Below are 13224 nucleotides of genomic sequence, written 5' to 3' on the forward strand. Positions count from 1 at the left end.
GAAGAAGAAGAAGAAGAAGAAGAAGAAGAAGAAGAAGAAGAAGAAGAAGAAGAAGAAGAATGTTACCTGAAATTAGACTCCAGAGAATCAAAATAACCCTATTAAAAGTTGGGGTACAGAGTTAAACAAAGAATTCTCAACTGAGAAATATTGAATGGCTGAGAAGCTCCTAAAGAAATGTTCAAAATCCTTAGTCACCAGGAAAATACGAATCAAAACAACCTTGAGATTCCACCCCACACCAGTCAGAATAGCTAAGATCAAAAACTCAGGTGACTGTAGATGCTGGCCAGGATGTGGAGAAAGAGGAACACTCCTCCATTGTTGGTGGGATTGCAAGCTGGTACAACCACTCTGGAAATCAGTCTGGCAATTCCTCAGAAAATTAGACATAGTACTTACCTGAGGACCCAGCTATACAACTCCTAGGCATATATCCAAAAGATGCTCTAACATATAACAAGGACACGTACTCCACTATGTTCATAGCAGCCTTATTTATAATAGCCAGAAAATGAAAAGAACCCAGATGTCCTTCAACAGAGGAATGGATACAGAAAATGTGGTACATTACACAATGGAATACTACTCAGCTATCAAAAACAATGATTTCATGAAATTCTTAGGCAAATGGATAGAAGTAAAAAATACCATCCTGAGTGAGGTAACCTAGTCACAAAAGAATACACATTGTGTGCACTCACTTATAAGTGGATATTAGCCCAAAAGCTCAGAATACCCAAGATACAATTCACAGACCACATGAAGCTCAAGATGAAGGAAGACCACAGTGTGGAGGCTTTGGTCCTTCTTAGAAGGGAGAACAAAATACTCAGGGGAAGAAATACGGAAGCAAAGTGTGGAGCAGAGACTGAAGGAAAGGCCATTCAGAGACTGCCCCACATGGGGATCCATCCCATATACAGACACAAAACCCAGACACTATTGTGGATCCCAAGAAGTACTTGCTGACAGGAGCCTGATATAGCTGTCTCCTGAGAGGCTCTGCCAGAGCCTGACAAATACAGAGGTGGATGCTAGCAGCCAACCATTGGACTGAACCAATGGAGGAGTTAGAGAAAGAACCAAAGGAACTGAAAAGATTTGCAACCCCTTAGGAAGAACAACAATATCAAACAGCCAGACCCCCCCAGACCTCCCAGGGACTAAACCACCAACCAAAGAGTACACATGGAGGGACCCATGGCTCCAGCCACATATGTAGCAGAGGATGGCCTTGCCTGGCATCAATGGGAGGAGAGGCCCTTGGTCCTTGTAAAGGTTCAATGTCCCAGTTTAGGGGAATGCCAGAGTGGTGAGATAGGAGTGGGTGGGTGGGTTAGGGAGCACCTTCATACAAGCAGGGGGAGGTGGGATGGGGTTGGGGGTTTCTGGAGGGGAAACTGGAAAAGGGAATAATATTTGAAATGTAAATAAATAATATCCAATTAAAAAAAGAATAGTGGCCAGACCAGTGGCAAGGGTTCCTTCCAGTCTGTCTGGGCTGGTACCCTGAATAGACCTTGGGCTCAAACTCCGGAGCAAGTCCCATAATACCCAGAGGAAGTTCCACTCCCAGATGCGCTAACACACCCAGGATCATAGGATCAGAGGTGAGGAGGACACAATATCTATCCCAACACCAGGAATAACTGGGACCAGAAGGACCCAGGCACACAGGATCTCTGCCAGACCAGTGGCAAGGGTTCCTTCCAATCTGTCTGGGCTGGCACCCTCAGCAGATCTTGGAAGCAAACTCTGCAGCCAGTCCCACAACAGCCAGAGGAAGCTCCACTCCCAGGCACTCTAACATGCTCAGGATCATAGCATCAAAGGTGATAAGGACACAACATCTGTTCCAACACAGGGAGTAACAGGTACCAGTGGGACCCAGACACATAGGAACTCTATCAGCCCAGTGGCAAGGGATCCTTCCAGTCTGTCTGGGCTGGTGCCCTGAGAAGACCTTAGGCGTAAACTCCGGAGCGAGTCCCATAATACCCAGAGGAAGCTCTACTTCCAGGCATTCTATCAAGCCCAGGATCACAGGATCCCAGAATCACAGGATCACAGAGACAGCTTGACTCTGAGGAGTTCTGACACAACCAGGATCACAGGAAGGACAGGCTCCAGTCAGATTAAGCAAGGGCAGGTAGAACTAGAGATAACCAGATGGCAGGAGGCAAGCATAAGAATATAAGCAACAGAAACCAAGACTACTTAGCATCATCAGAGCCCAGTTCTCCCACCATAGCAAGTCCTGGACACACCATCAAACAGGAAAAGCAAGATTCAGATCCAAAACCACTTCTCATGATGATGATAGAGGACTTTAAGAGGACATAAATAGCACCCTCAAAGAAATACAGGAAAACACAGGTAAACAAAAGGAAACACAAAAAATCCCTTAAAGAACTACAGGAAAACACAAATAAGTGAAGGAAATGAACAAAACCATCCAGGATCTAAAAATGGAAATAGAAACAATAAAGAAATCACAAAGTGAGACAACTCTGGAGATAGAAATCCTAGGAAAGAAGTCAGGAACCATAGATGCAAGCATCACCAACAGAATACAAGAGATAGAAGAGAGAATCCCAGGTGCAGAAGATACCATAGAAAACATTGACACAACAGTCAAAGAAAATGCTAAAAGCAAAAAAAGTCCTAATCCAAAACACCCAGGAAATCCAGGATGCACTGAGAAGACCAAACCTAAGGATAATAGGTATAGAAGAGAGTGAAGACTCCCAACTTAAACAACCAGTAAATATCTTCAACAAAATTATAGAAGAAAACTTCCCTAACCTAAAGAAAGAGATGCCTATGAACATACAAGAAACCTATAGAACTTCAAATAGACTGGACCAGAAAAGAAATTCCTCCCGTCACATAATAATCAAACACCAAATGCAGTAAGCAGAGAAAGATTTTAAAATCAATAAGGGAAAAATTTCAAGTAACATATAAAGGAAGGCCTATCAGAATTACACCAGACTTTTCACCAGAGACTATGAGAGCTAGAAGATCCTGGGCATATGTCATACAGACCCTAAGAGAACACAAATGTTCTCTTAGGCTTATATATCCAGGCTACTATACCCAGCAAAACTCTCAATTACCATAGATGGAGAAACAAGATGTTCCATGGCAAAACTAAATTTTTTCACTATCTTTCCACAAATCCAGCCCTACAGAGGATAATAGATGAAAAATAACAGCATAAGGAGCAAAACTATACCCTAGAAGAAGCAAGAAAGCAATCTCAACAAACCCACACAAACCTAATTCCACCTCTAACAACAAAAACAACAGGAAGTAACAATGACTTTTCCATAATATCTCTTAATATGAAAATTAATATTACTAACATATTCAAATTGATTGAAATTAAAAAATATGAGGAATTAGAAATTTGTTGGTTATCATCCAGTGATCTCTCTAATTTGGTAATTGGAGAAATAGTACAATATTGTACAATCCATATACACTTTATGCTTGTTTGTACCTGAGTGTCTTGCTGTGTACCACATAATGGTCTTGAAATCATGCTTCTCCTATCTCAGCTTCCCTATTAGGAGGATTGTTTATTTTATGTTTTTACACTATACTATGGTTTTCAGAACAGCTTACATATTTCAAAAGTATTTATATTCCCAATGGAGACATAGACAATTAACTTGGGAGGTGGCTTGTAAGAAAACAACAAAGAGTGAGACTGAGTGCTTTGCTTAACATTTGTAACTATTTTATCAAGTTTGAAGAAGAGGACTTTATAAGTTACTCTTTTTCTGAGATGATGCTTTTCAAAATCATCACAGCCAATGAACCAGATTCTTACCCTCACCTAATGTCTGTGCCACCCTCCAAGCAGAACCATGCTTCATTGAAACAGTTGGTGAATGACTTCATGGATAGATCATGTTAATACACACACTATTTCTTTTTTTTATATTAGATGTTTTCTTATTTACAGTATCTCCTTTCCCAGGTTCCCCTTCAAAAAAAGAAAAAGAAAATAAGAAAAAAATAAAAATAAAAAACAAAAAACAAAAACTAAAACAATCCCCTGTTCCCTCCCCACTCCCCTGCTCACCATCCCACCCCACCTCCCTGCTTACTGGCCCTGGCATTCCCCTACACTGGGGCATAAAACCTTCACAGGGCCAAGGGTCTCTCCTCCCATTGATGACCAGCTTGGCCATCCTCTGCTATAAGCATGCTGCTAGAGCCATGAGTCCCCTCCCCCCATGTGTACTCTTTGGTTGGAGTTTTAGTCCCTGGTATCTCTGAGGGTACTAGTTAGTTCTGTAACCTGTTCCCTGTGGGCTGAGAATGAAAACAATCACTCAAATCAAATAGCTTTGACCATTGCAGGAAATCTGTATCCAAAAATCATGCCTACAATTCATTCCTTGGTGCAGCACAACTGTCAACTCTTAGCTTAGCTACTATGAAGCTAAGCTATCCTTCCAATCCCACCAATCCTTTGGTGATGTGAGGGCCATTTAAGTACAGCCTTACTACAATGATTTCCAATGTCTAAAAATTGTTCTTATTTTGGATTTATATCACAGTAAGAGCCAAGATTTTCAGCTCTACTAAAAACAAAACAAACAAAAGTCTTTATTTATGTTCATTTAAAAAATACTAGTAGTAAAAGAAAATGTGAAAAAAAATACTAGTAGTGATGTATTATTTTAAAATATCATACAGTTACTATGTTTGGAATTATTTCAAATTTATATTGAAACAAATGCTTGTATTTTCAGTATTGCTGTAGACAAGCATCTATATAAGACTGTTCAATTGATTGTTGTTTTATATAAAACAACTTTTATAATATTCACTTTACTGTTAGAATATTTTATAAATTTTAAAGAATATGATTTAAAAAACCCCAAAAGGTATGGCAGGTATTGAAGGGGGTCTCTGGGAGGAGTTGGGGTACAAAAGGGAAAGAAGAATGTGATGTAATTCTGTTTACTTAATATATGTTTTTAAGAGTTAACAAATTCAGATAAATTGAAATTATTTATCTTTTCTCATCATAATGCAATAAAACTTAAATCAATAAAAAAAGAGACAAGCTAAAAAAAAAAATAATAATAATGTTACCTTAGGACAGTGAATTCTATAGGTCCCTAAAGCATTTTCAGGCCCCTGCCCCTTGTCTTTCTCACTGGGACCCTTGAAATGGCCCAAATCTCATGGTAACAGAGAGGTGTATAGAGCAGATCTGCAGGGGCCTCCAGGACATGAATGGACCGGTGTAGAATATATGAGCCGGAGAAAAGGCAAACTGTAACGTAAGCACTAAGGTTAAAGTCTGCTTTCACCAAAACTCCTGGATGGCCCACTGTGCTCACAGCCCCAGTCACATTTCTGAGCCTCCTGTTAACCTTACAGCATTGAGAGAGACAGCTCCCGTCTCCTGAGGGGCAGTGGCTTCAGGGTGTGCCTATCACAACCAGCCAAGCTGCTCTTTAGACGTGAGCCCAGGTCTTCATGACTGGTTCTGTTTTGTTTCAGTGCTAGGCATGGAACTAGGACTTCCCCCAGGCTAGGCAAGCACTGAGCTATATCCCTGGCTAACAGGCTATTTGAGTTTTGTAACCCTTATTCTTCCTAGGACTGAAGTACACCCATCATCCTTCCTTAGATGCTGGCTGATAACCTTTCCTCGTTCTAGCCCCATGCTCATTTTCCTCCAGGTCCAAACTTCTTTTAAAATCGATAACAAGTTTTCGGGCTTCTCTTTAGGGACATGGAATTTTGAAAAGTGCTTCAGCTTTCTGGGTCTCTACATAATTCATCCCAGATGCACTCTGGACTCCCAGCATCTTTCGGTGTGAAGTGAACCTACTCTTTATTTCCAGAAGCCATTAGCTTTTTTTCTGAATTTAGATTTCCTGAAAACTTAGTCCAGCACACATTACAGGTTTGGATTCCATTTGAGAACCAGAACAAAAGTGAGTCCCAGCATCCCTAGCCTCCTGGGAAGTGGGCACCTGGCCAGAATATAAGATGCCTGGGTCATACTAATCCAGAGGCAACCTGAGAGGCCAATGAACAAACTTAGTCCAATGCCTGGAAACCCACTTGCCCTAAGGCTATTAGTATGTGTAAGAGAGAAAGTCATCCTCCGTATGTCTGTCCTGACAGGGGATGAGAGAAGGTGACTGAAGCAACCTTCCTTCTTCAGCCACCCTGTCGTTGTCCAGGTCTTGTTTATATAGCCATTTCTGGGAGAAACAATTCTGTTTTCTGAGCTGTACATGCATGCTACAACTGGATCCACCAGCACTGGATCCCCCAGAGTCTCTTGATCTCTGTGTTCTATCTACCTGTGGTTTTCTGTAATGGTCTCCACTCACTGTAAAGAGAAATATCTTTGATGAGAGGTGAGAACTACACTTAACGTGCGTGTGTAAGCATACCATTATGTGTCCACTTAGGGATTGTGCCTGTCTAGCAAAGTGCTGGTGTAAAGTAAGGCTGCCGACTTTTGTTGGGTACTTTTGTATCCTGCCATTTTGGAATTTCTTACATATAATATTATCTACAAATTAGAGATAATTTGACTTCTTTTCCTATTTGCACCTGTTTAATTTCCTTCTCTTTCCTATTGCCTTCTCTAGTGCTTTGAGTACAATATTTTAAAAGGAGTGAGGATGGTAGACAGCCCTGTCTCATTTTTTATTTTAATGGGACTATTTTGAGATTTTTCTAAACTTACTGCAAATGTTGGCTATGTGATTGTCATATGTACCTTTATTAGGTTATAGTATATTCCTTTCAGTCTACTCTGTTTAGGACTTTGTCATGAATGCAGGTTTGATTTTGTCAAAAGCTTTTTCTACATCTTATTGAGATGATCACGATTTTTATCTTCAAGTCCATATATACAATTTGTTATATTTATTGGCTTATGTATGTTAAAACATCATTACATTTTTTTGGATAAAGCTAACTCGATCCTGGTGGATGATCTATATTTGGCTTGCTAGGTGTTTTATTAAAGATTTTGCATCTGTGTTCATTAAGAATACTGGTCTGTTGTTTTGTTTGTTATATCTTTACCTACTTTGGGTACTAAAGTAATACAGCCTTCATAAAACAAGTTCAAGAGTGACTCTTCTATTTCTATTTTTTGAAAAGAAGAATTCACTGAAGTTCTTTTTTGAAAGCCTGGTAGAACTCTTATGTGAACCCATCTAGGCATGAAATTTTTTAGCTGGAATGCTTTTTATTACTATTTCAAGCTCCTCCTCATTGTGGCTCCATTTCGATTGTTTGTCTCTTCTTAGTCTAACTTTGATAGTTTGGAAGAATCAACTGATTCATCCATTTTTATTTAGATTTCCCAACTTAATGGAATACAGGGGTTTTTTAAGCATTCCGTTATAATCATATATTTCTTTGGTATCTGTTGTGTTTCCCTGTTCTTCCTTCCTTTCTTCCTTCCTTTCTTCCTTCCTTCCTTCCTTTCTTCCTTCCTTCCTTCCTTTCTTCCTTCCCTCCTTTCTTCCTTCCTTCCTTTCTTCCTTCTTTCCCTCCTTCCTTCCTTCCTTCCTTCCTTCCTTCCCTCCCTCCTTCCTTCCTTCCTTCCTTCCTTCCTTCCCTCCCTCCTTCCTTCCTTCCTTCCTTCCTCCCTTCCTCCCTTCCTTCTTCCCTTCCTCCCTTCCTTCCTTCCTTCTTTTCTTTCTTTCTTCCCATCCCAAACATTATGTTAGTTTGTATCATCTCTTTCCTTGTTAAATGCGCCAAGAGTCTTTCAATTTTGTTTATCTTCTCAAAGAATTAGCTCTTAAATTCTGTGAATTATTTTCTTTGCTTCTATTTCATTGATTTCTGCTCAATTTTTTTGTTTGTTTGTTTTTTTGAGACAGAGTTCCTTGTGTAGCCCTGGATGTCAGGGAACTCACTCTGTAGACCAGGCTGGCCTTGAACTCAGAAATTCACTTGCCTCTGCCTCCCAAGTGCTGGGATTAAAGGCGTGCACCACCACTGCCCAGTGATTTCTGCTCAATTTTAATTAGTTTTTGCCATTGACTGGGTTTGGATTTGGTTTGTTCTTATCTTTCCAAATTCTTTCTCAAGTAGTATCAAGTTATTTACTTGTGCTCTATCTGATTTTTTTATGTAGGCATTTGGGGCTATAAACTTCCCTCTTAGAACTGCTTCTAATGTTCCCTGGGGTGGGGTTATGCTTTAATTTTCATTTAGTATCAGGAATATTTTTATTTCTTTCTTGATTTCTTCTTTGGCCCTTCATTGTTCTGTAATAAGTTGTTTAATTACCATGGGTTTATACACTTACTGGAGTTTTATTTGGTGTCAATTTTATTTAAGTTTTATTGTATACTGGCCATATAGGGTACCTGGAATTATTTCAGTTTTCTGTATTTGCTAAGGTTTATTTTGTGTCCCAGCAAGTGGTCTGTTTTAGAGAGACTTCCTGTGCTGTGGGGTAGAATGCATGGGGTTTGGTTTTGTTTGGTTTTGTTTTGTTGTTCTTTTGTTCGTGTGTGTGTGTGTGTGGGTGTGTGTGTGTGTGGGTGTTGTATTTGAGTGGGTTGTTCTGTAGATATCTACCATGTCCATTTGGTATAATTCTGAGGTTTAGTTTAATTTTTTTTGTCTGATAAGCTGTCTTTTGAATAAAGAGGGGTATTTGAAATTACCTCTTATTGTGTTTGTGTTCATCCATGATTTTTATTCCATTAGGATGCTGTATATACAGTTAGGTGCACCACAGTTTGATGCACATATGTTTATGGAAGTAACGTGGATTTGGTTACTTGTTCCTTTGATCAGAATGAACTGCCCTCTTTGTCTTTTCTGATTAGTTTGAGTTTATATCTATGTCCTGCTGCTTGATTCCTGATCCCATTTGCTTGGGATACTTTTTTTCATCCTTTACTTTAAAGCTAAGATGACTTTCTTACAGACAACAGGAAAAGATTTGTTTCTTAATCCATTCAGCTAGCCTGTATCTTTTTATTGGATAAGTAAGGCTTTTGATATGTATAGTTATTATTGAAAGGTATATGTAGATTACAGTCAATTTGGGTTGTATTGAAGTTTATTAATTGTAGCTTTGTTTTCTTTCTCTCTTTTTTTTGCCCTTTTTTCTTTTTTTTTTGAATTATATATTTTCTTTATTTACATTTCAAATATTATCCCCTTTCCCCTCAGAAAACCCCCTTTCTCCTCCCCTCCCCCCCTGCTCACCCACCCACCCACTCCTGCTTCCTGGCCCTGGCATTCCCCTACACTGGGGCATAGAGCCTTCACAGGGCCAAGGGCCCCTCCTCAAACAAGGCCCCCCTCACGCCAGTCAGAATGGCTAAGATCAAAATTCCAGGTGATAGCAGATGCTGGTAAGGATTCGGAGAAGAGGAACACTCCTCCATTGCTGGTGGGATTGCAAGCTGGTGCAACTACTCTGGAAATCATTTTGGCAGTTCCTCAGAAAATTGGACATAGTACTACCTGAGGACCCAGCAGTACCACTCCTGAGAATAGCTTTGTTTTCTTTCTAGAGTCCCTTGGTTGAGCTTTTTCCTTTCTTTGGTTCTAAACATTGCTTGCAGTAACTCTGCATAGTGGGGTGTCTGTTGTTGTTGTTGTTGTTGTTGTTGTAGGTGGTAGGCGTAGTGGTGGATTTGATTTTTTTTTCTTTACACCTGGATTTTGTTTCTTTCTCCTCCAACTATGGCACATGGTTTTACTGGATACAGTAGTCTAGATTGGCAGTAGTGGTCTTTTGGAACGTAGAGTGCATTAATCCTGGTTTTTCTGGCTATTGGAGTTTCCAATCAAAAATCAGCTGAGATTCTGATGGATTTTCCTTTATATGTGACTTGTGTTTTTTCTCTGTCAACCTCCAGAGTTTTTTTCTTTGTTCTGTATGTTTAGATGTTTGACTATGATATGCTGTGAGGGGGTTTTTTTCTAGTCTCATCTAGTTGGGGTTCTGTTTACCTCTTGTATATAATCTTCTTGAAGATCTGGTGTATGTCCTTAGCTAGGGCTTCTTCTTCCTCATCTATGCCTGTAATTTGAAGGTTTGATCGTCAGATGGCATCCCTCATTTCCTTCACGCCCCCTTCCTGTGTTTTTATATTCTTTGCCAGTTTGGTCCAGATCCTTTACTTTATCTTCAAGTCCTGATAGTCTGTCCTCTGCTTTTTTTCTTTCTTCTTGGCCTTTTCTCTGAATTTTCTAACTGAGATTTTTTTTCCTTCAATCTCTTTGTTGAATTTATCTTTCAAACCCTGAATTACATTTGTCACTCCATTTAAGTCTGTATTAGTATTCTACTTGACTATCATTCTGGTGTTTATTGTTATTCTCTTGATATTCAGTGAAGTCTTTGGTCATGTCTTCATTACATTCCTTGATTTATTTCATAAAGTCTATGATTGTTCTTTTAAATTCTGTGTCCTCTAGGTAATTCTCATTGGAGAACACTTCTATAGGACTAGTGAATTTGATGGGAGACAAATTTTGGTCATTCATGTCGGTTTGGTTTTTGGGATTTGACCTGGGCATGTGGAGTTATTTGTTTGTAGGTCTTATAAGACAATCTGCATGCCTTATATTTGGCAAGTGCAAGAGATGAAAAACCTGGGCTAAGCCAGGTAAAGATAGTTTATAAGCTACTTACTCAGACCAGGGAATGATGGCTCCCAAACTTAGGTCTTGAGCTTTGCTTCTGGATGCAGAAGTAGCAGCAGTCAGAAGGGAAGGTCAGAGAAGAATGGAGTATCTTACCAGTCAGACATAACCCCCAAAGAAAGTGGGTTTGTAGGTCAAGGGGTCTAAAGCTAAGCTGGTGGTTTGAAGATTGCAACAGGTGGGGTGAAGGGTGGAAAAGGGAGTAAGCAGCTCACCAGGCACACGTGGCTCCCAAACAACCTGGTTCTTGGCTACAGGTGTGGAGCTAGGCTGTGGGTGTGGGACAACTACAGGCCAGAGCAGACAGGATGGGATAGGGAAGAAGTGACTTACCTTGCGAAGGTTACTCATGAACAAAATGGGTGCTATTTTTTAGTCTGCTCTATATTTTGTAAATATTATGCCAGTGTGTGGCTTCTACTCCACTATCTTCATAGTAGTTTTCATGAGAGCAGTTTGTGTCACTCACATCGGCCTGTCTTTTCTGCCATACGGAGTAACAGCTGTCAAAAATCAATGCTATAATGCTTTTCCCCAGGCTTTCCCTCTGAGATGATGGTGATGGTGATTTGATGATGATGATGATTATCATTATTATTTATTTTAGGCCTTGAATATAGGTATGCTACTAAGTAAGGACCTAACCTCATCTTTTGCATGTTGATACCTAATTTTTCCTGTAGCAAAAGGCTGTCTCTTCCTCATTGAGTTGTCTTGACACTTTCACTAAAAATCATGGGCCATGTAAGTGGCAGTTAGACGTCCAGGTTCCATGCTCTCTCAATGGACCATGTGTCTTTACTGCAAACCACACTGTTTCATTTACTAGAGACTTTTAATGTTCAGAACTTAGATGTAAAAGCCTCTCAGTTTTCAAGACTATTTTCTAACTATTGAGTCTCAGCCTCTTGCACTTAACCTCTATTTTATTCTTCTTATTTTTATTAAAGAACTCTAAAAATGTATTGCCTACACATGCAGTTTACAGAGAATTACTCAAAGTTGGCCCCTAATGAAAAGAACATTAAGAGAAATTATGTAAGTTATTCATGCTCAATTAGCAAAAATTCTGAAACATATTCATGTCCTAAAATGATTAATATCAGGGCCAAGAAGCTTAAAATGATTAAGTGATTCCTGGGGGACTGAAAAGATGCCTCGGGGGTCAAAGGTGCACACTGCTTTTGTTCCCAGCATGCACATCAGGCAGCACATCAACCACCTGTAACTCCAGCTCCAAGGTATCCAATGCCTTTGGCTTCTGCATCCTCACTCTCATGAACATATCTAGCACTCAGGTACAAACACATAGGTATAGATTATTTTAAATAATAGTCAAATAATATTCAGAGTACTTTATTTTTAAAGAGGAGGAATGGTTCCTGGGTCAGGGCTGCACTTTGATAACAGAGTGACCACCCCACCATGTTGGAAGTGGCATTTGTCATCGAGTGTATATTGCATCATTAAGATATTTAATCTTCACTTTTGAAACACTAAACATTCTCTATCCTTACTTTTCCAGAGTCCTCAGGAGCTGTCTGGGCTCTCGTTCCTCCCCTGTGGCAACAATGGGCAATTTCCATCAGAGGCGGTGCCATGCTGACCCAAATGCCTGAGTGCCACTCATCTCCAGAGAGTGAGGAGTCTGAAAAGTAAGTTCCATGCTGGGTTTCTGGTGGCGGGTGAGGGGGCTGCTTCAAAAGACCTCAGACTCTGAAGAGCAGATCACCAGATCAGGTGAAGCCCCATGCAGCGTGCTAGCCTTGACAGGAGTGCAGTGGTAAGGAAGCCAGAAATGTCCTTGACACTGTAGTGGAATTTGAATGGAGAACTGCATCAGCCTTGAGAAGAATCTGACCTGTGACTGACAGTCTGCACACTTGTGCAGACTGGTGTTGGGGCTGTGACTCGTTTTGTGGGTATTAAGAGTGATGTGGCCAGGCTGCGGTGGTGCCCGCCTTTAATCCCAGCACTTGGGAGGCAGAGGCAGGTGGATTTCTGAGTTTGAGGCCAGCCTGGTCTACAGAGTGAGTTCCAGGACAGCCAAGGCTACACAGAGAAACCCTGTCTTGAAAAACAAACAAAAAAACAAAACAAAACAAAACAAAACAACAACAACAACAAAAAAGAGTGATGTGATTAAGAGCCAAAAAAAAAAAAAAATGGGCCGTGTCTTAAAACCTGTTTGTCCAGAACCACAGTTTCTGTCCAGCCCATATGAGCTGTGGCTTTTCATCTTATAACTCTTGGAATGAATGCTTTCATTTCCCTTTCAAATATACAGAAAAATCTAAAGAATAGGACAGTGAAAACTCATAAAGTCTTTACCCAGAGAGACTGGTTAAACAAAGAGAGATTATAATAGGCGCCTGTGTGTTCAGACTGTATCAGAAACGTGAAAGCAAGCTTTGGACAGAGCAGTGCCCAAACTCAATTTTGTCCCAACTCAAATGCCCTCGGTTGTCTGGAGAATACTTGTCTCCACTGTTTTTTCCCTGTCTGATATGTGTTAAAGCTGATTGCATTTCGGCCAGT

General features: G+C 40.2%; 1 protein-coding gene across 5 annotated transcripts in view; it reads left to right on the forward strand.

Annotated features, from left to right (window-relative positions):
* Otud7a (OTU deubiquitinase 7A) overlaps positions 1-13224 on the forward strand; it is a 289376-nt gene that overhangs the window by 146199 nt on the left and 129953 nt on the right. For all 5 annotated transcript variants that reach the window (XR_004123087.1, XM_031386860.1, XM_031386864.1 and 2 more), the window contains exon 2: positions 12212-12341. The gene's annotated coding sequence lies outside the window, so the exon portion shown is untranslated. The remainder of the gene's footprint in view (positions 1-12211; positions 12342-13224) is intronic.

Source organism: Mastomys coucha, unplaced genomic scaffold, assembly GCF_008632895.1.
Source record: "Mastomys coucha isolate ucsf_1 unplaced genomic scaffold, UCSF_Mcou_1 pScaffold21, whole genome shotgun sequence".
Classification (NCBI taxonomy): Eukaryota; Metazoa; Chordata; class Mammalia; order Rodentia; family Muridae; genus Mastomys; species Mastomys coucha.